Source organism: Pelophylax lessonae (genome assembly GCF_965119305.1).
Source record: "Pelophylax lessonae genome assembly, chromosome: 6".
Lineage (NCBI taxonomy): Eukaryota > Metazoa > Chordata > Amphibia > Anura > Ranidae > Pelophylax > Pelophylax lessonae.
In genome coordinates, this window is record NC_138773.1 from 294832221 (window position 1) to 294843848 (window position 11628).

The following is an 11628-nucleotide window of genomic DNA, read 5'->3' on the forward strand; positions in this document are numbered from 1 at the left end:
TCTGCAATAATAATTGGGGGCAAGGCTGTCGCACTCTGCAATAATCATTGGGGGCAATGCTGTGGCACTCTGCAATAATAATTGGGGGCAAGGCTGTCGCACTCTGCAATAATAATTGGGGGCAAGGCTGTCGCACTCTGCAATAATAATTGGGGGCAAGGCTGTCGCACTCTGCAATAATAATTGGGGGCAAGGCTGTCGCACTCTGCAATAATAATTGGGGGCATTGCTGTCGCACTCTGCAATAATCATTGGGGGCAAGGCTGTCGCACTCTGCAATAATCATTGGGGGCAAGGCTGTCGCACTCTGCAATAATAATTGGGGGCAAGGCTGTCGCACTCTGCAATAATAATTGGGGGCAAGGCTGTCGCACTCTGCAATAATAATTGGGGGCAAGGCTGTCGCACTCTGCAATAATAATTGGGGGCATTGCTGTCGCACTCTGCAATAATCATTGGGGGCAAGGCTGTCGCACTCTGCAATAATCATTGGGGGCAAGGCTGTCGCACTCTGCAATAATCATTGGGGGCAATGCTGTGGCACTCTGCAATAATAATTGGGGGCATTGCTGTCGCACTCTGCAATAATAATTGGGGGCAAGGCTGTCGCACTCTGCAATAATAATTGGGGGCAAGGCTGTCGCACTCTGCAATAATAATTGGGGGCAAGGCTGGCGCACTCTGCAATAATAATTGGGGGCATTGCTGTCGCACTCTGCAATAATAATTGGGGGCAAGGCTGTCGCACTCTGCAATAATAATTGGGGGCATTGCTGTGGCACTCTGCAATAATCATTGGGGGCAAGGCTGTCGCACTCTGCAATAATAATTGGGGGCATTGCTGTCGCACTCTGCAATAATAATTGGGGGCAAGGCTGTCGCACTCTGCAATAATAATTGGGGGCAAGGCTGTCGCACTCTGCAATAATAATTGGGGGCAAGGCTGTCGCACTCTGCAATAATAATTGGGGGCATTGCTGTCGCACTCTGCAATAATAATTGGGGGCAAGGCTGTCGCACTCTGCAATAATAATTGGGGGCAAGGCTGTCGCACTCTGCAATAATAATTGGGGGCAAGGCTGTCGCACTCTGCAATAATAATTGGGGGCAAGGCTGTCGCACTCTGCAATAATAATTGGGGGCATTGCTGTCGCACTCTGCAATAATAATTGGGGGCAAGGCTGTCGCACTCTGCAATAATAATTGGGGGCAAGGCTGTCGCACTCTGCAATAATAATTGGGGGCATTGCTGTCGCACTCTGCAATAATAATTGGGGGCAAGGCTGTCGCACTCTGCAATAATCATTGGGGGCAAGGCTGTCGCACTCTGCAATAATCATTGGGGGCAAGGCTGTCGCACTCTGCAATAATAATTGGGGGCATTGCTGTCGCACTCTGCAATAATAATTGGGGGCAAGGCTGTCGCACTCTGCAATAATAATTGGGGGCATTACTGTCGCACTCTGCAATAATAATTGGGGGCAAGGCTGTCGCACTCTGCAATAATCATTGGGGGCATTGCTGTCTCACTGCAATAATCATTGGGGGCATTGCTGTCGCACTCTGCAATAATAATTGGGGGCATTGTTGTCTCACTGCAATAATCATTGGGGGCATTGCTGTCTCACTGCAATAATCATTGGGGGCATTGCTGTCGCACTCTGCAATAATCATTGGGGGCAAACCTGTATCCTCTGATCACCACCACCTGTATCCTGTCTTTACTAGTAATGGCAGCGATCATTAGAGGGACTGCGACATTGCGGTGGACGAATCTGACACTAAATTACACTTTGTATATTGACCCCCCAAAATAATACCTAGCCACCCCTTTGCCACCCCTGTTTTAAAAGTCTAGCTCCGCCACTGCATGACGGCTCCCTCAGCGGTGATCGGGTGACCTTGTCGGGGCTTTGTTTTAAGGTAAGTATTTCATAATGAGCTAGTATGCGATGCACACTAGCTCATTATGCCTTTGTCCTGCAGGGGTTTTTTTTTTTTGTTTTTGTTTTTTCGGTGAGGATACAACCACTTTAACTGGTTTTCTGCAGCAATTTACCATCAATTGTGATCCTCATCTAAGTACCAACAATAGTTAAGCACAATGTGCCTAAGCTGATAACACACAAGCAATTCTAATTTCTCCTGTCTTTATTGAACACACTTATTAAACATTCACAGTCCTGAAAGAAAAAGTAAGTGAACCCATAGCCTAATTACTTGAACCAACGCTAATTGGAGCCAGTAGTTTACACACCTGGAGTCCAATTAATGAAATGAGTTTGGAGGTGTGGTTTAGAGCTAATTTGATCTACATTTTAAGATTGCCATTCATAAGAAGCATCAGCTGATGTGAACAATGCCTCAAATAAATAAATAAATAAAATAAATAAAAAAGCACTCTGAAGACGTATGGTCAAGAGTACTTGATCTGCATAAGGCTGGAAAGGGATACAAAGCAATCTCAAAGTGTTAAGACATCCATCAGTCAACAGACAAATTGGGGTTTATTTACTAAAGGCAAATAGACTGTGCAGTTTGCAAAGTGCAGTTTCACTCTGTCAGAGCAGTTGCTCAAGAGCTTAGTAAATGAGGTAAAGCTCTGCTGACTTCCATCATCCAATCATGTGCAAGTAAAAAAGCAATTTCCTTGCATGTGATTGTATATTCTTTGTAAAGTGAAGCTTTACCTCATTTATTAAGCTCTGGAGCAACTGCACTTGCAAAGTGCACAGTCTATTTGCTTTTAATAAACCAACCCCAAATTGTCATTGGTCACGTGGTTGCACAATGGCAATTGCCATTGTGAGTATTACGATGGATACTCCCTCCGGGGCTGTGTATTGAGATGTACCAACTGCTACCAGGGCTGGCCCAAGACATTGTGCTGCCTAGGTCCGAGAATAAAATGCTACCCCCTCCCTCCACCCCACCCCCAAAAAAAAACATGCCCAAAAAAAGTCCCCCACATCCATTATTTTATATAAAGTTAAAATTTAGAAACTATATATATATACTGTTATCTTCTTCCATAACTCACCACCGGACCGGTCCAGCAAACACCCGCTTTCTGTCCTCAGTCCTCATGTCACTCCTGTGTCTGCCGCACCCACCACCCTAGAAGATCCAGCCTGTCCTGCGTGAGATAGAGTGTTCTGATGTCTGACGTCATTGCATACACTACGATCACACGAGGGAGGTTCCCCGGAGGAGACACTCCGCCTCCAGATACCCATCAGTTTGCACTATGGGCGGCAGGATGAGCTGGAGAAATGCCACCCGTAACGCGACACAAACTGATGACACACAAAACTGCGGGGAAAAAAATCTTGGGAGTCAATTTGTTGCCCCTCTCCAAGTGCTGCCTTGGTCTAATGGACCCAGTGAGACCCATGGTAGTGCCGGCCCTGACTGCTACACCACTATCACAGGGCATCATGGCCGCTATGTGCAATGGGGTCTGGACGGGTGGCCAGGATATCTGGAGTAAAGCCTCGTACACACGCATCGATAATTGGCCGTGAATTTTCGGCCAACGTCCGATCGGCCGATTTTCGGCTTGTTAGTATGATGCTTCCGACAACCGACTCCGACTTTTCGGCCGAAAAAAATCTGGTGTGCAGACTATAAAATTTGTGTTGGCCGTCAACACAACAGCCGATTTTCCGTCAGTCAGTACAGATTTCGGCAGACAAAAATCTGATGAGCAAGACTGGGCATGCTCAGAGAAGAAAAAACACACGGAAACTAAACCAGCACATGACATCACTTCTGAAGTAGATTTTTGTTGGCCGAGAAAATCCGTGTGCAGTCTAGGCACATTCCAACCAACAAAACACCACTCTGCACAAAAGTCGGACGATCGGTCGGCCGATAATCGTTGCGTGTGTACGAGGCTTTAGTTACCATTTTGCAAAAAGGTAAACTTTCCCTTTATGTACTTTTTTTGCAAGCAGAGAAAAATATGTGCTGATCTTCCCAGAATTCCATTGTCCTTGTAATTTCCGCAGACTGAACTGATATCCAATGTTATCAGCTTTCCCCGTTATCTGCTGTAAACTACAGAACACCTCCCTTCTATGTAAAGGAAATGAGGAGGAGGTTTGTAGTCCAAATCAGAAGAGCAGCCTGAGAAGACAACACTGCTGCTCTATAGATACGGTAGAGTGGGTGAGTGTTGTCACTGTAGGACAGGAAGTGTGTTACTGGCAGGATCACCGGGAGAAAATAAAGAAAAAAAAAGCCTAAAAAATAAATGAACTCAGCCAGAACATCTAAGGACATGGAAGCTGCAATTACAGTTTTGTTTTTGGGATTAAATACACTTTACTTATAACATTACCGGGATTTCACATGATCATTAATTGCTCTTAGGTTTGATGGACTTTTGATAAACGCCTGAGCACAGCTTAATAGGACTTTCCATTACAGCAGTGATGGATTGTGCTTTACTGCCGAGTTGCAGCTGCTCTGTTCTGCTCACGCTGTTACTTTAATTGTACTTAATATTTTCATTTCTGGTGAAAATCAGGACACATTTAATGCTAACTTTTTTTTTCTGCTTCCCCTTGGTGATACATTTTTAAAAGTGTTCTTTAGTCAAGCTTGAAACTTGAACATACAAATACAAGGAGCACAGCACAGGGCTGGCACAGGGTAAGAAGGGTACTGGCTGGTAAGTTCTAGTGATACACTATATTACCAAAAGTATTGGGACGCCTGCCTTTACACACACTTGAACTTTAATGGCATCCCAGTCTTAGTCTGTCGGGTTCTATATTGAGTTGGCCCACCCTTTGCAGCTATAAAAGCTTCAACTCTTCTGGGAAGGCTGTCACAAGGTTTAGGAGTGTGTCTATGGGAATGTTTGACCATTCTTCCAGAAGCGCATTTGTGAGGTCAGGCACTGATGATGGAGAGAAGGCCTGGCTCGCAGTCTCTGCTCTAATTTATCCCAAAGGTGTTCTATCAGGTTGAGGTCAGGACTCTGTGCAGGCCAGTCAAGTTCCTCCACCCCAAACTCGCTCATCCATGTCTTTATGGACCTTACTTTGTGCACTGGTCCAAATCTATTGGTGGAAGGGAGATTATGGTGTGAGGTTGTTTTTCAGGGGTTGGGTTTGGCCCCTTAGCTCCAGTGAAGGGAACTCTTAAGGTGTCAGCATACCAAAACATTTAGGACAATTTCATGCTCCCAACTTTGTGGGAACAGTTTGGGGATGGCCCCTTCCTGTTCCAACATGACTGCACACCAGTGCACAAAGCAAGGTCCATAAAGACATGAACGATCGAGTTTGGGGTGGAGGAACTTGACTGGCCTGCACAGGGTCCTGACCTCAACCAGAGAGAACACCTTTGGGATGAACTAGAGTGGAGACTGCGAGCCAGGCCTTCTCCAACATCAGTGCCTGACCTCACAAATGCGCTTCTAGAAGAATGGTCAAACATTCCCATAGACACTCCTAAACCTTGTGGACATCCTTCCCAGAAGAGTTGAAGCTGTTAGAGCTGCAAAGGGTGGGCCAACTTTATATAACCCGGTATTTTATTTTCTCAGCTCTGCGATTCTCTTTCTCATGAAAGCGGTCAGAGCAGCTCATTAGCTAGTGGATCACCTTCAGAAGTTGCAGGAGGTGACGCCCACCATTCCACCGTTCGCCGGTGTTTCTCGGCTTACCATCTGAGAAACGATCCAATGGTGCGGCTGGCTGGTCACAGAGGTGGACAGAAACCAGATCATCTCTAATTGCCTCTATGAACTTAGAGGACCGGAGCAACGTCAACAGGTCACTTCCGGTTTGGGGCGGAAGTAAACTATTTTTTTCTTAAAACAAACAATTATTTATAATTTTAATCTTTTGCTTTTAAAGGTAAGGGAGAGATTTGGGGTCTTTTTGACCCCAATTTTCCCCCACAAAATATGACCTGTCTTCCTTTTTTCTATAACAAATGAGTAAAAGTGATCAAAAAAAAAAAATGGACAATGTAACAATTAAAAGTAAAATAAATAATAATTTAAAAAATAAATAAAAAATGAAAGCGCAACCATCCCTCTGTGTTTGCACCCAGAAGCAAATGCATACGTAAGTTGTGCACACATATGTAAACGGTGTTTCCACCACGCATGTGAGGTGTCGCCGCAAATGTTAGAGCAATAATTCTAGTGCTTAACCTCCTCTGTAACTCTAAACAGGTAACGTGTAAAAAATTTGAAAGCGTCGGGTAACAGGTTAGGTATTTATTTACTCAGTGCAACATCATCTTTCATATTTACAAAGAAACTGGGGTATAACGTTTTTTTTTTTTAATTACCGGTAATTGTGTATTTTTTTTCCCCCAAAAATTGCGTTTTAAAAACCACTGCGCAAATATCGTGTGACATAAAAAATTGCAAAAATCGTCATTTTATTCCCTAGGGTCTCTGCTAAAAAAAAGTATGTTTGGGGGGGGGGGGTCATATCTCATTTTCTTGCAAAAAAAAAATACTGATTTATTCTTGTAAACAAAAAGTGCCAGAAAAGGTTTGGTCTTTAAGTGGATATTGAGTACGTTTTTTTTTTTTTTTCTGGTTCATACATTATGTGGGCAGAGGGGTTACTAAATCTGGTGTCACAGAATCTGGTGCAGCTGCGCATAGTAACCAATCAGCTTCATTCTTTTTTTTTTCAAAGCTTAAGGCCCCTTTCACACGGCTCCGTTCCGTCTACGGAGTCCGTTCTGCTCAGTGGGGGATCGATCCGTGGATCTGTGTGCGGAGACGGAGCTGTCAGATCCCCGCTGTCCTCTATGGGGGAATCAGATGAGAGCGGACCGCCTGTCCGTTCTCATCCGATTCCATCCGATCCAATCCACCAGACGGATGGAAAATAGGGTTTCCATCTGTCCGGATTTGACGGACCGGATCGGATCGGATAGCAGCGGGTGTCAGCGGAGATGTCTCCGCTGACATCCGCTGCCCCATTATGATGCATGGAGGATCTGATCATGTCCGCCTGAAAAACTGACTGGCGGATCTGATCGGATCGTTTGTGTGAAAGGAGCCTAAGGCCCCTTTCACACAGGCGGATCTGAACGGTCCCCCCATGCATTCCTATGGGGTATCGGATGTCAGCAGAGATATGTCCGCTGACATCCGACCCAATCCGATCCGTCAAATCTGGACGGATGGAAACCCTATTTTACATCCGTCCAACGGATCGGATGGGATCGGATGAGAACGGACCGACGGTCAGTTCCCATCCGATTTCCCCCATAGAGATGCATGGGGAACTGACAGCTGTGTCTCCGCACGCAGCGCGGAGACACAGCTGTCATCCTCCTGCTCGGCGGGGGATCGGCGGATCGATCCCCGGCTGAGAAAAGCGGAGTAGGAAGCATAATTGGTTACTATGCACAGCTGCACCAGATTCTGTGTGCACCAGTTTTTGTAAATCTCCCCCACTCTGTCTCTCTTCTGAATTGGCAGTGTATGAGGGCAGGCAGGTGACAAGGCAGCACCTGTCAGAATTCAGGGGACCTCTGTTTACCCAACACAAGCTGAAGCATTAGGGCTTGTTCACGTTAGCAGTTGCCTTGCAGAAAAAACCTGTGGTTGAGCTAAATTTTTACCACTCCCCAATTACTCCCCCTGTGGCTGCATGCCAGGTGTAAACAGGCCGAGCAGCAGGAAGCAGCAAACAATGCCTTGCATCATGGCTGCAGCAGGAAGCCGCTCTTTCAGCCCGCCAAGCGTGACCCGTTTAAGTAAATGGGGTCGCTCTGCCAGCTCCCCGCAACCATAATCAATGCATGCTGCTGCACTCGCTAGTGTGGGTTAAAGCAAGCAGAAAGGAAGCAATACAATGCCTCCTCAAGCCTGTCACATGGTCTCTGAAGAGCAATCTGAATGCAGATTGCTGTTCAGAGATCACAGCACACGTGAACGAGCCCAAAAACTGAAACAAAGTAATTAAAGGTAAATATGGGAATGAATATAAATCCTAAGAAAACCCGCAGAGTTATGTTAATTTAGGTCTGGCTATTCTTGTCTAGCTGTGACCAGTCCACTTTAATGCATTTGGAGGCAGAGGTGGTCTGCAGAGAGAAAAGCTCTTTCTTTCTATTTTAAATTGCGTGGATTCTTATTAGTGCAATACGATGAAACCAAGGGGGACGCGGTGAATTGTGGATAAGGTTTGAAATGTTTATTGGAAACAGAGGCAGAGTAATTGTTTTATTCCCAGTGTGTAATTGAGGTTCATAAATAATGTATATAACCTCCATATTACAGAAGCACAATGATGACACACAGTTTCTATTATGTGATGTATTGTTGGTTATTCCCGCGTTTAGTGGGAAAATATTTTCCAACTCTTTAGTTAATAAATCTATATCATCCACGGTTAACTATTTTCTGGCAGCATATATCTCCTATTTTCTCTTATTTTTTTTCTGTAAGGAAAGCTTTGTTGGTTGTGCATCTGAAACAGCATTTAACCGGTTGCCGACCGCCGCACGACTATATACATCGACAGTCAGCCCCGGCCAGGCAAAGTGACGTATATATACGTCACTAGCCTGTCACTTCCTTGTGAGCCAATAGCGGGCGAGCGCGTGCCCACGGAGGCGCGCGCCCGCCCCGGCTCGTTCCCTGGGAAGTCAGTGCGTGTGACCGGCGGACCTAATGTCCGCCGGTCACTCGCGATCGTCCTCCGTTAATGGAGAAAGGCAGGCGGCTAATGTAAACAAGCCGCCTGCCATTCTCCCCTGTGTAGGAATGGTGATCATACGGTTCTACAATGTAGGACCGTTGATCACTGTTCCTACACCAGTAGCCATGTCCAATCACAGTAAAAAGCACGCCCCTAGGGACACACTTAACCCCTCCTTCCCCAATAAAGTTAACCCCTTCCCTGCCAGTGTCATTTTGCAGTAACAGTGCATATGTATAGCACTGATTACTGCAGTAATGTCACTGGTAACCCCAAAAGTGTAAAAAATGTCAGTCAAGGGTCCAATCTGTCTGCCGCAATGTCGCAGTACCGCAAAAAAAATCGCAGATCGCCGCCATTACGCGTTAAAAAAAACCCTAAAAATTACAGAAATCTTTCCCTTTGTTAGCAAACGCAATAACTTTTGCGCAAACCAATCAAAATACGCTTTTTGCGATTTTTTTTTTACCAAACATATGTAGCAGAAAACAAATTGGCCAAAAATGTTAAAAAATTTTGATTTTTACATTTTTTTGTGGGGGAATTTCATATAAAAAATTGGAAAAATATTGTTGTTTTTGCAAAATTTACGCTCTTTATTTGTTTATAGCACAAAAAGTAAAAATCGCACAGGTGATCAAATACCACCAAAAGAAAGCTCTGTTTGTGGGAAAAAAAGGACGTCAAATTAGTTTAGGTACAGCGTCGCACGACCGCGCTATTGTCCGTTAAAGTCACGCAGTAAAAAATCGCAAAAAAAAACCCTGGTCAGGAAGGGGGTAAAATCTTCTGGGGCTTAAGTGGTTAAGAGGAAACATTTAAAGCCCAACTCTGGGTTAAAAAAATTATAATTTTATATATATATATTTAAATGTTCCCTAATAAAAAAGGCAGCTCAGGCAGCAATATTTCTATGATTAATAATTAATTATGTTTATATATTTTTTGCTGTTTTCGTAGTACAGTATCCAGCTACTTTGTGTGCAGCAGTCTCACTATTTGTAGCCAAGCTACAACCAGTTCCAAAAATTTTAGAAACAGGCAGCAGTATTTGCCTACTTTTTGCCACGGTATAATTTCTGCCACTAGATATCCTTAGTTCCCAGCATCATTCAACACTGAGGACATAGTGGGAGTGCAGGGCTTCATGGACCGCCCCCGAGGTACCATCTCATTTAGAATGCCGTCAACCTGTGTAATCGATTGTTAGGGTAAGCCCCCATATTGCATCGTTGTTGGCAAATCTAAAGGCAAACGTACAGGGAAATGAATAGTCAGATTGTGACATGTGCGGGCAGTGTAAAGGGGTCTGTACAATCAGATTGTGTGTTTTTTAACACTAAATCTGTGCTCCATCTACCTATTACATACTGGGATCAGGATCTGTGTGAGGGCCAATCAATGCTTCTTCCAGCATATACATCATACTGGGGTCAGGATCTGTGTGAGGGCCGATCAGTGCTTCTTCCAGCATATACAGTATCTCACAAAAGTGAGTACACCCCTCACATTTTTGTAAATATTTTATTATATCTTTTCATGTGACAACACTGAAAAAATGACACTTTGCTACAATGTAAAGTAGTGAGTGTACAGCTTGTATATAAGTGTAAATTTGGCAACAAAAGTGAGTACAACCCTAAGTGACAATGTCCAAATTGGGCCCAAAGTGTCAATATTTTGTGTGGCCACCATTATTTTCCAGCACTGCCTTAACCCTCTTGGGCATGGAGTTCACCAGAGCTTCACAGGTTGCCACTGGAGTCCTCTTCCACTCCTCTATGACAACATCACTGAGCTTGTGGATGTTAGAGACCTTGCGCTCCTCCACCTTCCATTTGAGGATGCCCCACAGATGCTCAATAGGTTTTAGGACTGGAGACATGCTTGGCCAGTCCATCATCTTTACCCTCAGCTTCTTTAGCAAGGCAGTGGTCATTTTGGAGGTGTGTTTGGGGTTGTTATTATGTTGGAATGCTGCCTTGCGGCCTCAGTCTCCGAAGGGAGGGGATCATGCCCTCACAGTACATAATGGCATTCATGGCTCCCTCAATGAACTGTAGCTCCCCAGTGCCGGCAGCACTCATGCACCCCCAGACCATGACACTCCCACCACTATGCTTGACTGTAGGCAAGACACACTTGTCTTTGTACTCCTCACCTGGTTGCTGCCACACACGCTTGACACCATCTCAACCAAATAAGTTTAACTTGGTCTCATTGGACCACAGGACATGGTTGCAGTAATCCATGTCCTTAGTCTGTTCTTGAGCAAACTGCTTACGGGCTTTCTTTTGCATCATCTTTAGAAGGGGCTTCCTTCTGGGAGGACAGCCATGCAGACCAATCTGATGCAGTGTGCGGTGTATGGTCTGAGCATTGAAAGGCTGACCCCTCACCCCTCCAACCTCTGCAGCAATGCTGGCAGCACTCATACGTCTATTTCCCAAAGACAATTTCTGGATATGACGCTGAGCACTCAACTTCTTTGGTCGACCATAGCAAAGCCTGTTCTGAGTGGAACCTGTCCTGTTAAACCGCTGTATGGTCTTGGCCACCGTGCTGCAGCTCAGTTTCTTGGTCTTGGCAATCTTCCTATAGCCTAGACCATCTTTATGTAGAGCAACAATTCTTTTTTCAGATCCTCAGAGAGTTCTTTGCCATGAGTTGCCATGTTGAACTTCCAGTGACCAGTATGAGAGAGTGAGAGCAATAACACCAATTTAACACACCTGCTCCTCATTTACACCTGAGACCTTGTAAAACGAATGAGTCACATGACACCGGGGAGGGAAAATGGCTAATTGGGCCCAATTTGGACATTTTCACTTAGGGGTGTATTCACTTTTGTTGCCAGCGGTTTAGACATTAATGGCTGTGGGTTGTGTCATTTTGAGGGGACAGTAAATTTACACTGTTATACAAGCTGTACACTCAC

General features: G+C 45.0%; 1 protein-coding gene across 2 annotated transcripts in view; it reads left to right on the plus strand.

The window, feature by feature from the left end:
• THSD7B (thrombospondin type 1 domain containing 7B) overlaps positions 1–11628 on the plus strand; it is a 925167-nt gene that overhangs the window by 614007 nt on the left and 299532 nt on the right. The gene's annotated exons all lie outside the window — the stretch shown is intronic.